This window comes from Apodemus sylvaticus, chromosome 13 (assembly GCF_947179515.1).
Source record: "Apodemus sylvaticus chromosome 13, mApoSyl1.1, whole genome shotgun sequence".
NCBI classification, from domain to species: Eukaryota; Metazoa; Chordata; class Mammalia; order Rodentia; family Muridae; genus Apodemus; species Apodemus sylvaticus.
Window position 1 is genome coordinate 36,385,087 of NC_067484.1, and position 13,573 is coordinate 36,398,659.

Genomic DNA, 13,573 nt, shown 5'->3' on the forward strand with positions numbered 1-13,573 from the left:
TGGCTGTCTGAATAGTCCAGACAGTTAGCTGGTTGGTTGTCCCTGTGTATGTGTGTGTGTGTGGCTGGCTGGCTGGCTGAGTAGTCCAGACTGCTGATCCTCCTGTCTCAGCTTCCTTCATGTCAAGATTCAGAGACTTGCACCATCTTGTCTGCCTGGAAGGCACCACTGCTACCACTTTCTGCACCTGCTCCTTGTGCCTTCTCAAATGAACAAGTGTGGGCACAGGACTAAGGATGGTTTCTAGTCTTTTTACAGCAACTTAGGTATTCTCTCCCAACCCTGTCAGCATTCAGCAGAGTGAAGGAGTTAACTATACCAGCCATTCTGTATACAGTATCTGCACAGCACCAAGCATCCTGGACCCTGTAGAGAACACTTTCATTCTTTGGTGTGTCATTCATATAAACTAAAAATAAATCTTATACAGATTTAAAAAAAAAAAAACAAAACTGCAGCCTACCCGGAACAGTAACTACATTCAGCCTCAGATTTTTTTTTTAAGATTTATTTATTTTTTTATATGTAAATATGCTGTAGCTGTCTTCAGACACTCCAGAATAGGGCATCAGATCTCATTATAGATGGTTGTGCCACCATGTGGTTGCTGGGATTTGAACTCAGAACCTTTGGAAGAGCAGTTGGTGCTCTTCTGAGCCATCTCTCCATCCCTATCCCTAGATTCTTTTTTATTGTTAAAGTTTAACACCTGTAAGCCCAGCACTTGGGAGACAGAGGCAGGAAGATTTCTGAGTTTGAGGCCAGCCTGGTCTACAGAGTAAGTTCCAGGACAGCCAGGGCTACACAGAGAAACCCTGATTAAAAAACAAAAAACAAAACAAAAAGTTCCCAATTTTTCCTGTTTTCTTCAATAGTATTCACTGTGCTATGCAGTCTATGTATCCACTATGGTACCTTACAGAATTCCACATTATTATACTATGTTGTGTAAATATCCTACAGTAGTTTTTTTATTTTGTATATTCTTTGTTTACATTCCAAATGATTTTCCCTTTCCCGGTTACCCCCTCCCCCTAAGTCCCATAAGTCCTCTTCCCTCTGCCAGTTCCCCAAATCAACCCCCTCCCACTCCTCTGTCCTGACAGTCCTCTACAATGCTGCATCAAGCCTTTCCAGGACCAGGGCCCTCTCCTTCCTTCTTCTTGGGAATGATTTGGTATGTGAGTTGTGTTTTGGGTATTCTGAGCTTCTGGGCTAATATCCACTTATCGGTGACTGTATTCCATGTGTGTTCTTTTGTGAATGAGTTACCTCACTTAGGATGATATTTTCCAGTTCCAACCATTTGCCTAAGAATTTCATGAATTTCTTTCTTTGTTCTTAATTGCTGAGTAGTATTCCATTGTGTATATATACCATATTTTCTGTATCCATTCCTCCATTGAGGGACATCTGGGTTCTTTCCAGCTTCTGGCTATTATAAATAAGGCTGCTATGAACATAGTGGAGCATGTGTCCTTATTACATGCTGGGGAATCCTCTGGGTATATGCCCAGGAGTGGTATAGCAGGGTCCTCTAGAAGTGTTGTGCCCAGTTTTCTGAGGAACCGCCAGACTGATTTCCAGAATGGTTGTACAAGCTTGCAATCCCACCAGCAGTGGAGGATATCCCCAGATTCTTAATTGTTCAGATTACTGGTATGTGCCAACACACCCAACTCTAGTTAGGAATTATTTAACTTAAAATATTACAACTCCTTGGTAGTTCTTCAGTGTTTTCAGGATAAGCTCGAAATTAGAGGCCTAGCTGACAAGGCCTTAAAAACTCTGGCCTTAACTGGGCATGGTGGTACATGCCTGTCATCCCAGCATGGTGGAGTAGGATTTCCTGCTTGAGATCACCCTGGGTTACATAGATACTGTCTTCCCAAAAAGGAGAGGAGAAAGAAGAAAAGTTCTGTCCTTGGTTGATTTGGCTTACCACCCACTCACCTTAGGTGTGCCCAAACAGAACAGTTAACACCCTAGGTCTTTACACTGTTCCACCTTGAGTTATCTCCCAAGCTCTTCTACCAGCTCCCTGTGCCTCCCTGCCTCCGGTCTCAACCTCTTAGCAATATTTCCCTCTTAATCAGTGGGTCCTTGGGTTCCAACTGCTGCACTCCTCTGTGGTGAGTGAAATGATGTTTCTCATTCATTCCCCCAGCTTCTATAGCTGAGTTTCTTGAGGTGGTAGTACAGAGGGCAAGTACTATCTATATTTTAAGATAAAATTAATTATTATTACAAGCACAGATATGTTTGGTGGATAATTAAGTCTTCAGTTCATTTCTGTAACATACCTATCACAAGGCAATTTCATTGCCAATAATCATAGATTGAAAAATAAGACTTTAATGAAGAGATATGTAATAGGGTAGGTTTGATGATCTCAGTGTCTTAGTTTGGGTTTCCATTGCTGTGAAGATACATGACCAAGACAACTTTTATAAAGGACAACATTTAACTGGGCCTGGCTTGCAGTTTCAGAGTTCAGTCCATCATCATGGTGGGAAGCGTGGCAGCATGCAGGCAGACATGGTGCTCTCAAAGGAGCGGAGTGTACTACGTCTTCATCCAAAGGCCACCAGAAAGAGTCTGTCTTTCATAGGCAGCCAGGAGGAGGGTCTCTTCTACACTGGGTGGACCTTGAGCACTAAGAGCCCTCAAAGCCCACCTCCACAGTGACACACTTCCTCCAAAAGGCCACACCTCCTAATATGCCACTTCCCATGGGCCAAGCACATTCAAACTACCATACCCAGGCACATTTAATTCAAGTTTTAGTCATTTGAATGAGGCCTGCATTTTTTGTTTCTATTTGCTTACCTTTCTCTGACATATCTACCTCATCAGAGCAACTAGGGCTGGATGTTCCTAAGGGTTCTTCAAGCTTTCTCCCTTATGTAGGTCACCTTTGCCCTCTGGTGGCAGAGGTATGCAGCTACACTCTAAAGAAGTACGCCCTGGAGCATGAATCTTAACAGTTCTGAAACTTGAAAGATTAGATGATTACAAACTAAACAGCACTAGACATAAAATAGGCAAGCAATAAATCTCAGTTTTCTTCCCTTTGGATAAGAGCCCAGCAAAGAGAATTCCTAGAGCAGTGTGTCGTGTGTGTGTGTGTGTGTGTGTGTGTGTGTGTGTGTGTGTGTGTGTGTGTAGGGAATGATAGACAGACAGACAGACAGAATGCATGTGCCACTGTGCGTGCGTGCATGGAAATTAGAAGGCAGCATTAGGGAGTGGTCCTTCTGTGGGTTCTGGGATTGGTTGAACTCAGACTGCCAGAACTGCACAGCAAGCATCATTACCCACTGACTCACCTCACTGGGACTCCTTTTTTTTTTTTTTTTTTTTTCAGTTAAAAAAAAAAATAGGGCTGGAGAGATGGCTCGGCAGTTAAGAGCACTGACTGCTCTTTCAGAGGCCCTGTGTTCAATTTCCAGTAACCACACGCTGGCTCACAATCATCTGTGATGGGACCCCATGCCCTCTTCTGGTGTGTCTGAAAACAGCTACAGTGTACTTACATAAAATAACTAAATAAACCTTTTTTTTTTTTTAAGTAAGTTTATTGGGAGGCAGAGGCAGGTGGATTTCTGAGTTTGAGGCCAGCCTGGTCTACAGAGTGAGTTCCAGGACAGCCAGGGCTACACAGAGAAACCTTGTCTCGAAAAACCAAAATAAAAAAAAAAATTAAAAAAAAAAAACCCACATATTTACTGTGTTCAGGGTACTTAGACGAAGCCTTTCTTATTAAAGTCCTGTCTGAATAAACAGAGGCAAAAAGTCTTACAGTGATTTTGATGGAAGGACACAAGTTTGATGCTATGCATCAAAACACATCATCAAACAATAGGGTTTTTTTTTTTTTTTATTGGAAGCTATGATCCAGAAAACTTTGGCCAACCCTTTCCAATTGAGTATAGGCCTAGCTATGTCCCTACAGCCCCGGGCAAGATAACTATTAAGAACTGGCTGGTGTTGCTCTCAGAGCTCAGACTCTAATTAGTAAAGTGCTACAGGGTGGGGACTGGGGAGGAAGCTCAGTGGTTAAGAGCACTGGCTGCTTTTTCAGAGGAACGGGGTTCAATTCCCACATGGCAGCTCACAACTGTTTGTAACCCCAGTTCCAAGGGATCTGACACCCTCACACAGACATATGTACATGCAGGCAAAAGACCAAGTCACTAAGAATAAATAAGTTATTTTAAAGAAGTGTTACAGAGCACTGAGAAAACAAGGAACAGGATGTGGTTTCTGTTGATGGAAACTTCAAAAGAGCTTGGAAATCGAAAGACTCCAGTCGCATCTTAAAGCAGTGGTTCTCAACCTGTGGGCCATGACCCCTCCAAGGGTCAAAAGACTGTCTCATTAGCTACCAGATACCCTGAATATCACATATTTTTAATAACAGTAGCACAATTACAGTTCTAGAGTAACAACCAAATGATTTTATGGTTGAGGGTCCCCACAACATGAAGACCTATAGTAAAGGATCAAGTCATTAGGAAGGTTGAGAACCACTGTCTCAATTCAAAAAGTCTAGCTTGATAGCGAGCGGCGAGGCACTCAGGCAAAGGCAGAGACGTGGAGGTGTTCCAGGTGAAGGAAGTGAGGGTCAGTTCAGGGAACAGCATCGCACTGTAGTGTGCTGAGCAGCCAGGTTGGAAATGGAGGTTCTAGTCACCTACACAGGGTATAAAAACTCAGAGGAATGATCTGATTTGGATTTTTATTTGTTTGTTTGCTTGTTTGTGTTTTTGAGACAAGGTTTCCTTGTGTAACACCCTGGAACTTACTGTGTAGAGCAGGCTGGCCTTGAACTCCTAGAAGTCCACCTGCCTCTGCCTGTCCAGTGCTGGGTTTATGCCACCACCACTCTGCTCTGATTTTGTACTCGAGAGCCAGCATAGAAACCTGGTCAGGGAAATGGCAGGATCCCAAAAGAGTTCGTAGACTAAGCAGTGAGGAGCGCAGAAGGATAGCCCGAGGAAGCACTCTGAATTAACCCTGACACAGGAAGCTGAGGACAGCACTAGATACAGCCACAGGCCCCATCCAGGAGACAATTTCACCCACCAAGTGTCCAGAATCTAAGACATAAGACAATCATCAGCATACACACCTATAATCTCAGAAAGCTGAGGCAGCGGGACTGCCCTGCCAGTTCAAAGCTAGCCTAGCCTGAACTACGTAATGAGAACCTGTCTCAAAACATTAAAATATATTCAGTACTTTGATTTCAAAATTTCATACTGGCTTGTTAAAGACAAAAAAAAATCCAAACATCTACTGTATTTTTATTGACTCGCTTTATTAAATATGGAAGCACGTTTATAATAAATCTGCTTTATGTGTCTGTTTCGATTAACAAACTGCAAAAAGAAAAATAATTGCTGTGGGTTTCTGAAAAATACATGAGATTACCCAGAAGGAAGACTGGCAGAAAACAGCACCAAGCTGCTACATCAAGATGGCTTAGGGGTAGAGGTAGTTGCTATCAAACCTGATGAGATGAGTTAGATCATTAAAACACAAATGCTGGAAGGAGAGAACTGACCTCTGACCTCCACACGTGTGCCATGGTATGTGTGCACTCACATACCAAGTAAGTGTAGAAAATTACAAAATAAACACTAGCAGAGCCTGCAAGGTAGCTCGGGTAAAAGCACTTGCTGCGTATGTCTGATGAGACCTGAGTTTCATCCCCTGTAACCCACAGATGGCAGGGGATTGAGCCACAGAACTTGTCCCCTGACTTCTGTGCACACACACGTGAATAAAAGACAATAAATTTAAACTGCACATTAAGGGCTGATATGAGCCACGGATATGGCTCAGGAGTTAAGAGCACTTGATGCTCTTCCAAAAGGCCAAGGTTTAGTTCCCAGCACCCAAGTCAGAGAGGTCAAAGCACCTCTAAGTCCAACTCCAGGAGGTCCAATGTCCTCTGGCCTCCTTGGGCAGGCACAAATACATGCACATAAATAAAAACTTAAGAAATATTTTTTAAACTATACTATCATTTTAATAGGTACTGTATGTGCTCTCTACAAATGAACTTGATATTTCTCTAGTTTATTAGTAATAGATACTAAGGCTATAAATGATAAGAATATTTTCTCTGTGTGGGAAAACATATAAATCTGACTATAAACTCAAACAGTCTTAAATAACTTAAATATAGCCCTTTCTCTGAAGGATACACATAGAGGGAAGAAGGCGACTTCCAGTGTATTGGAGGGTAAATGTAACACATCTTCATCTTAATCTGTTACAGACTCCATTACTCACAGGCACTGAGGAAGCAGTGGGCAGAATCCAGTCATAGCATGATCCTCCAGCGCTGTGGCATACAGCAAGAGCTATATCTTGAAGCCAGATGTTAATTTCTTGGGCATAGACAAGTGTACTCCCTACTCAATACTTGGAAACTATTGGGAGTATTCAGGAAGATTCTAGAGTTATCTAGTTAGCAGAGGGGACAATGGACTCAGTAAGTCTGGAGTGGGCACAGCTTACGCTTTTTATTTTTTTAAGTAACTGACAACAGAGAACACATTCAACCGGCCAGCTCCAGAAGTGTGAGGATCCAGCTACACCAGCAGTTCTCAACCTATGGACCCAGGATCATCAGGTAGGGACCTATTTGAGAGGCAGAGGCAGGCAGAGCTCTGTGAGTTTGAGGCCAGTTTGCTCTATATAGGGAGGCCATCCAGGGCTAGTGTCTGGGCTTTAGAATTAGTTAAAAGATCCTCAGGTACTCCTGATGTGTAGGCAAGTTTGAGAAGCACTGTATCAGCCAAAGGAGAACACAAATTAGACAAATTTTTCCCAGATCCACTCTAGGAAGCTTTATTATCTCAGAATACTGTGTATGCTGTCATAATAATATCCCTCTGTTTAAATTAATTCAATATCTTATCTGTATTAAAAACACCATGATCAAGACAGCTCATAGATAAGTTTATTTTGGCCTGTGGTTCCAAAGAAATGAGTCCATCATGGCTGAGTGGAGGCATGGCAGCTGGACCTGGAAGCTGAAAGCTTACATTAAGCAGGACGCAGAAGGAGCACAATGGAAAGGCAAAGCCCATCTATGACATACTTCCTCCAACCAAGCCACACCTCCTAAGCCTCCCTAAACAGACCCATCAGCTGGGGGCCAAGTTTTCACATGCCCGAGACCGCGGGTTACATCTCATTCAAACCACAGCATCAGTGTGGTAGTTTCAATAAGCTTGGCCCAGGATGTGGCACTATTAGGAGGTGTGGCCTTGTTGGAGTAGGTGTGGCCTTGGAGTAGGCGTGTCACTGTGGGATTAAAGGTGTGCGCCACCACCGCCCGGCTCCTACTCTTCTTGACACAGGCTTTCATATAGCTCAGGATGGTCTCCAACTCATTATATATAGTCACCTATGTCCTTGGTACCAGTTCCATCTCCTATATTACCATGCCAAGATGACGGGTGCTGAGGATGGAACCAGGGTTTTGTGTGTGTGAACCAAACACTATACCACCCTTTCCTGTATTATTTTGTTAGGAAGAAATCTGCAGTGTTGGTATCAGTAAGACTTTGGGTCTCCATTAAATATTCGTTTATAACATTTAGCTGTGCAAAAACAGGATCTGAGAACTTCCCACAGTGGAGAACTGTCCAAGTTTCTGTCCACTGAAGATGATGTCTGTGGTGGGGTTTGGCTGCTCTGATAGGGAAACCTCATCTTCTCTTCCAGCTTTACCAGTGTGCACCATCCCCTGATCATCAGTGTGCCCCGCAGCCCCAGGGGCATGACGAAATCATCTTCAGAGACAAAGTCCTGGGAATGTGTTTCACTTGGGACACGTGCGGCAATAACTGCTAAGTGCCAAAATGTTTTTCAAAAGTTTTTTTTTGAGACTTTTAAATGTTATGTATGAGTATTTTGCCTGAATGTGTATCTATGCACCACATGTGTGTTTAGTGCCCCAGATCCCCTGGAACTACAGGGAGTTACAGACAGTTCTGAGCTATCATGTGAGTAACAGGAATTAAAACTGGGTCCTCTGGAAGAGCAGTCTATGCTTTTAACCACTGAGCCATCTCTCCAGCCCCACCAGTGCTAGAATGTTGTTTTAAAAGCAACTTCTGATGTTTGTGTTAGATGTATTGTGGTAGTTTGAATGAAAGTGGCACCCATAGACTCAGAGAGTGGACTCAGAGAGTGGAGGTATGGCCTTGCTCTGTCACTGGGGGCGGGCCTTTACAGTTCAGAAGTTCAAGGCAGGCCCAGTGTCACTCTCTTTTTGCTGCCTGCTGATCCGGATGAAGAACTCTTGGCTACCTCTACAGGCATGTCTGCCTGTGTGCCATCATGCTTCCCTCCATGACAGTAACAGACTAAACTTCTGGCCTGTAAGCAAAGGCCAGCACCAAGTAAATGTTTTCCTGTATGATTTGCTGTCATCGTGGTGTCTCTTCACAATAAGACCCTAACTAAATCAGAAGTCAGTCCCAGGGACTGGGGTATTGCTATGAGAGCTGGATCATGCTTTTGCTTGGCGGAATATGGTACACCTTGGGACTCTGGACTAGAAAAGTGTGACTGGACATTTTAAGTGATGTTTAATGGAACATCCCAGAGGGAGCATGTAAGAAAGTGATGCTGTGGGCTCCATGGGAGCCCAGCTCAAGAGGTTTCAAAGCAGAAGAATGTCAGTATGCACTCTAGAGACTGATTTTGTTCAGTCAGCCTACACTTGCTTGAAAATTGTTACAGCCAAGCACTATTGGCCAAGGTGAATGCCTTTTTTCTCATTAACAGAGCTAGGATGAGAATGTTGTTGGTGTGAATTTCTTGGAACCATGTGCAAAGGGCCTGCTGGTGCCACCATAGATATGATTCCTTGTCCTTTCCTCTGGGGGCCCCACAAATGTCTTTTGCACTTTTTTTGTTTCCTAATTGGGCACAATTGTTTAAAAAAGTAGATAGGGTAGCAGTGATGCCTACAGCTTCCATGACTTTTCTTTTCTCCTCCTGGGAGAACTGCTGAAGTTTCTTGTTCCCCGTCCTCGCCATTTCTAGGGGAAGAGGGATGGGCCACAAGGGGCTGGCTGTGTCTGTTCCTCCTTCCAGCTCGTTTTGCCACACGTGTGGAAAACTAAGAAACCTAAATGAGGTTTTAGAATGGTAAAATTTCTAATAGGAAAAATCAGGGAAAGACAGGATTCATGGCATCGACTTTTGTCAGTATTGGATTACCAACATTTAAAACAAAAAGAATCTTGAAGAAAATCTATTTACCCAAGCATTCCAAGCCTGTTTTCTATGACAGTACGTTAAAATAGGCTGCAAAAGCTTGCAAATACCAAGTGTGGTGGGTTGAATATGCTTGGCTCAGGGAGTGGCACTATTAGGAGGCATGGCCTTATTGGGGGAAGTGTGTCACTGTGGAGGTGGGGCTTTGAGGTCTTATATATATATATATACTTAAGTCTGGCCAGTGTGATCCAGACTCGTCTCCTTCTGTTGCCTTTGATGAAGATGTAGAACTCTCATTCTGCATTCTGCTATGCTTCCTGAAATGATAGTAATGGACTGAACCTCTGAAATGTAAGCCTGTCCCAGTGTCTTAGTCAGTTACTGCTGTGAACAGACACTATGACCAAGGCAACTCTTACATGGACAACATTTAATTGGGCCTGGCTTACAGGTTCACAGGTTCAGTCCATTATCATCAAGGTGGGAGCATGGCAACATCCAGGCAGGCATGGTACGGGAAGAGCTGAGAGTTCTACATCTTTATCTAGAGGTGGCTAGTAGAACACTGACTTCCAAGTAGCTAGGATGAGGGTCTTAATGCCCACACCCACAGTGATACATCTAGTCTAACAAGGTCACACCTACTCCAACAGGGCCACACCTTCTAATAGTGCCACTTCCTGAGCAGAGCATATGGAAACCATCACACCCAATTAAATGTTTGCCTTTACACTGCATAAATTCAAGGAGCCTTGTTTTATAGATACAGTTACAGGTAAGAGGAAGACTAGTCCAGAGCCACAAAGAGTTCTTAACTCAGATCACTGGCATGCCATTGCCCTGCTCAAAACTCGGCTAAAATGAAAACTTTGATTTTTCTCATCATCTCTCTGAAAAGGATTTCCACTGTAGGAGTATGGTTTGGGTGTCACACATTCACCTAATGAACATTTACAGATTCCAAGCAGTAAGAATACAGTGATGAATAGCAGAGTCGAGTTATACACCCCAAGGAATATAAAACAGAGGGAAACTGTTAATTAACAGATACATAGGAAATCACAGAGTGTAGTAAGTGCTATGAAGAAAGGTGATGGGAGAGAATAAAAGAAAAAAATCTGCCTGCTGTGGAGGTGTGAGCCTGTAATCCAGCTACTGGAGAGGTGGAGGAAGCAAAATCAGTTGGCAGAGACGATCTCAAATAAACGTTTAAAAGGCCGGGGATGTAGCTAAGTGAGAGCGTACTTGTCTAGCATGCTCAAAGCCCAGGCTCTGGTCCTCATTACTGCAAAGGTGTGTGGGTGTGGGTCGGAATGTGTTTATAAAGTCACACAGAAGATGGCATTTGAGCTGAGATCTCCATGGGGAGCATTGGGATGGGGGAGTGGGCAGTGCAAACAAGGACAGGGCATCAGCAAAATCTCAAAAGCAGGAAAGAGTCTGACGTGTTCTGAAGGATTTGCATGACTCCATGTCCGTCACAAGAGCGGAGAGGCAGAGCATTCAGATGCTGTGGCAAGCAGCAGACATTTACTCAGAGTACGGCAGAAACTCACTCACATTTTCAGGGAGTTTGCTGAGAGAGCGTTCATTCATTTTCCTTCTCATACACATTCTCCCTGTGTTTCTCTGTCTCTTCTCTCTTGCAATGTAGCAGGCTCCCAGGAGACTGGAAATCCTCTTTTCTCAGTCTCTCCCAGGGCTAGGAGGATCACTGTCCTGTACCGCTATTCTCTGCCTGCTTTGCATCTTTAAAAAAAAAAAATCAATCTCAATGGGTAGTGGTAGTGGTGGCACATGCCTTTCTCTAATCCTAGCATTAGGGAGGCAGAGGTAGGTGGATCTCTGAGTTCAAGGCCAGCCTAGTCTACAGAGTGAGTTCCAGGACAGCCAGAGCTACACAGAGAAACCCTGTCTGGAAAAACAAACAAACATCAATCTTGTTATTTTGTGGGAAATGGATGGGATATTTGCATGCTACTGCTGATGGTTTGGGTGGGAAATAATGACAGAGGTAATGGGTGGATTATATATTGCAATCCCTCTTTCAGCATGCTTCCTGTTTTATAATTAATTTAGGCATAGTAGCATGTGATTTTAATTCCAGCACTGGGGTTACTAAGGCAGGAGGATTGTTAACATTTAAAAGCCAGCCAAAGCTAAATAATAAAACCCTGTTTCGGGGCTAGAGGGATGGCTTAGTGGTTAGAAGCACTGACTGCTCTTCCAGAGGTCCTGAGTTCAATTCCCAGCAACTACATGGTGGCTCACAACTGAAGACAGCTACAGTGTACTCATATACATAAAGTAAATAAATAAAACTTTTTAAAAAAATTTAAAAAGACCCTGTTTCAAAACAACAAATAAATAAACAAACAAAACACCTTTAGACTCAACCAGGGAAGGGCACATCCTATCTGACACACGGCTTGACCTGGCACTTCCTGGATGAACTCTCCATGAGGACATATGTAGTTTTAAAAGCGCAAAGTGATGCTACATATCTGAGAACTGTTGTGGAGTATCCCTTCCCCTAGAGAAGGCTTCTCAGACAGGGCTTTCAGCCAAAAGAATGGCTATATTAGCTCGAGAAGATGGTGACATTGGTAGGTGGATATGGGTAAGACTGCCACTACATTCCCAAGCGGTCTTGCAGGAACTTGTCTAAATGTGGCCCAATCTACCACGTTACAATCCTGTCTAGTCCCACGTTCCCAGAGCTCTCCATTCCAGAAAGTCACTATGGTGACTGCTCACTGGAGTGAGTGGGGGGAAGCATGGAGCTGCACTAAATAGCAGTCTCAAGCTGAAGGAAAGAGAACGACCTGAAAGGTGAGGCTGAGCACAGTCTAGCTCGGCCCCTGTTACCTGATTGTCCCAAAGCCCGGCCCTGAGCCAAGCGGCCTCCTTGTTTCGCAACCGCAGCCCCAACTTCCGGCTCTGGGAAGTTTGGCCGGAAGCAGTCCGCCTTAACGACCCCCCCACCCCCGCCGCTCCATCCAGTTCCGAAGCCTCCAATCGGTTCCAACAGAGGACCCGTCGGTTGCGCTTGCGCGAGGGTCGCACGCAATCACGCGCGCCGGCCGCTTCCGGTGCGCCGCGAGGGCCGCCGGGACGGGTCTCCCTGGCGATCAGTGGTGTGCTGTCGCCGCTGCCACCAGCGCGCCGGTGCCTCGTAGATTCGTGTCCTTGCTACCTTCCTCGGGCTTCCCGGGGCCTGATCCCCGGGGCCCTCGGCAGGCGTCGGCCGATCCTGTGCGCGAACCTGCAGCCCCTCCACTCGCCCTTCACGACCCCGCAGCGCGACTCGGACGGGGAGCGAGAGGGACTGTGGCGACTCCGCGCCGTGTGTCGCCGGGCGGGGCCGCGGGGCCGGGGCTCCTCCAGCCCCCGGGATGCGTGCGCGAGCTCTCGCCTCCACTTTCTCTTTACCGCTGTCACGCTTGGAGCCGCCTCTCGCCTACAGCGGGGAGCGCGAGTGCACCGATCAGCACCCCTGTCGAGCCCCGGTGCCGGGTACCCCCGGGAATGTGAGCCGCGACGCTCTCAAACTCCTCCGGGTAAGTCCCGCCCTCGAGGCTCACCCCGCCCCGCCGCGGTGCCCTGGCACCTGAGTGTTGGGTTTTGCGGCTGCCTCTCCAGCTTCTTTCTGTTTGCCCCGTGCCACGCGGAGAACCATTCCCTTTAGTCTCTATTTTAGGGACAGCCCAGAGAGGGGAAAAAAAAAAAGTAGCCAGTGGTTGAGCTGCCAAAAGCCTTCATCTGAGGTTCCACGGAAGGTTTGGTAGGGTAAAGTGTCTCATTTCAGGCGTGGCCCTTCGATTCTATAGATGAGAAAAGAAAAATTTAAAGAGGTAAAGTAGCTTGTTTAAGGCCGCATAGGGCTCTGTAATAGTGCTATTCAACGGTGGGATCTAAATTAGGACTCAGACCTTTTTGTCCTCAAAAGGGCCCCCTTCATAATTTTCTTGTCTTGGTGTTTGAGGCTGGCCTCAATCAAACTCACTACTGTAGGTGAGGTGAGCTTTCAACTTTCTGCCCTTCTGCTTCCGTCTCTAAGTCCTAGATTCCCCACCACACCCAACTCGAGCTGGTTTTAACCTTCATATTTTTAATGTGTCTCTTTGCTTTGCTGTACCGAGGCCTAGGATCTGAACACAAACTTGGATCCAGATGTAGGGCATTGTAGTCAAACAGGAACCCAAGATGGGCCTTTCATGTCCCCAAGGTATGGGCTCTTGACTTAGTTCTGGATGTTAAGGTACTGGCTCTGGGTTCGTTGTGGCTGCTAAAACATGTTCTGTTCTTTACACACACACAC

At 45.3% G+C, this 13,573-nt stretch overlaps 1 protein-coding gene across 4 annotated transcripts in view; it reads left to right on the plus strand.

Moving 5' to 3' along the window:
• Window positions 1–12,314: 12,314 nt before the first annotated feature.
• Hmgxb3 (HMG-box containing 3) overlaps window positions 12,315–13,573 on the plus strand; it is a 48,985-nt gene continuing 47,726 nt past the window's right edge. For 2 of the 4 annotated variants that reach the window (XM_052155585.1, XM_052155586.1), the window contains exon 1: window positions 12,722–12,812. The gene's annotated coding sequence lies outside the window, so the exon portion shown is untranslated. Of the gene's footprint in view, window positions 12,813–13,573 lie in introns of all 4 variants that reach the window. The other 2 variants (XM_052155584.1, XM_052155587.1) reach the window with 2 other exon arrangements.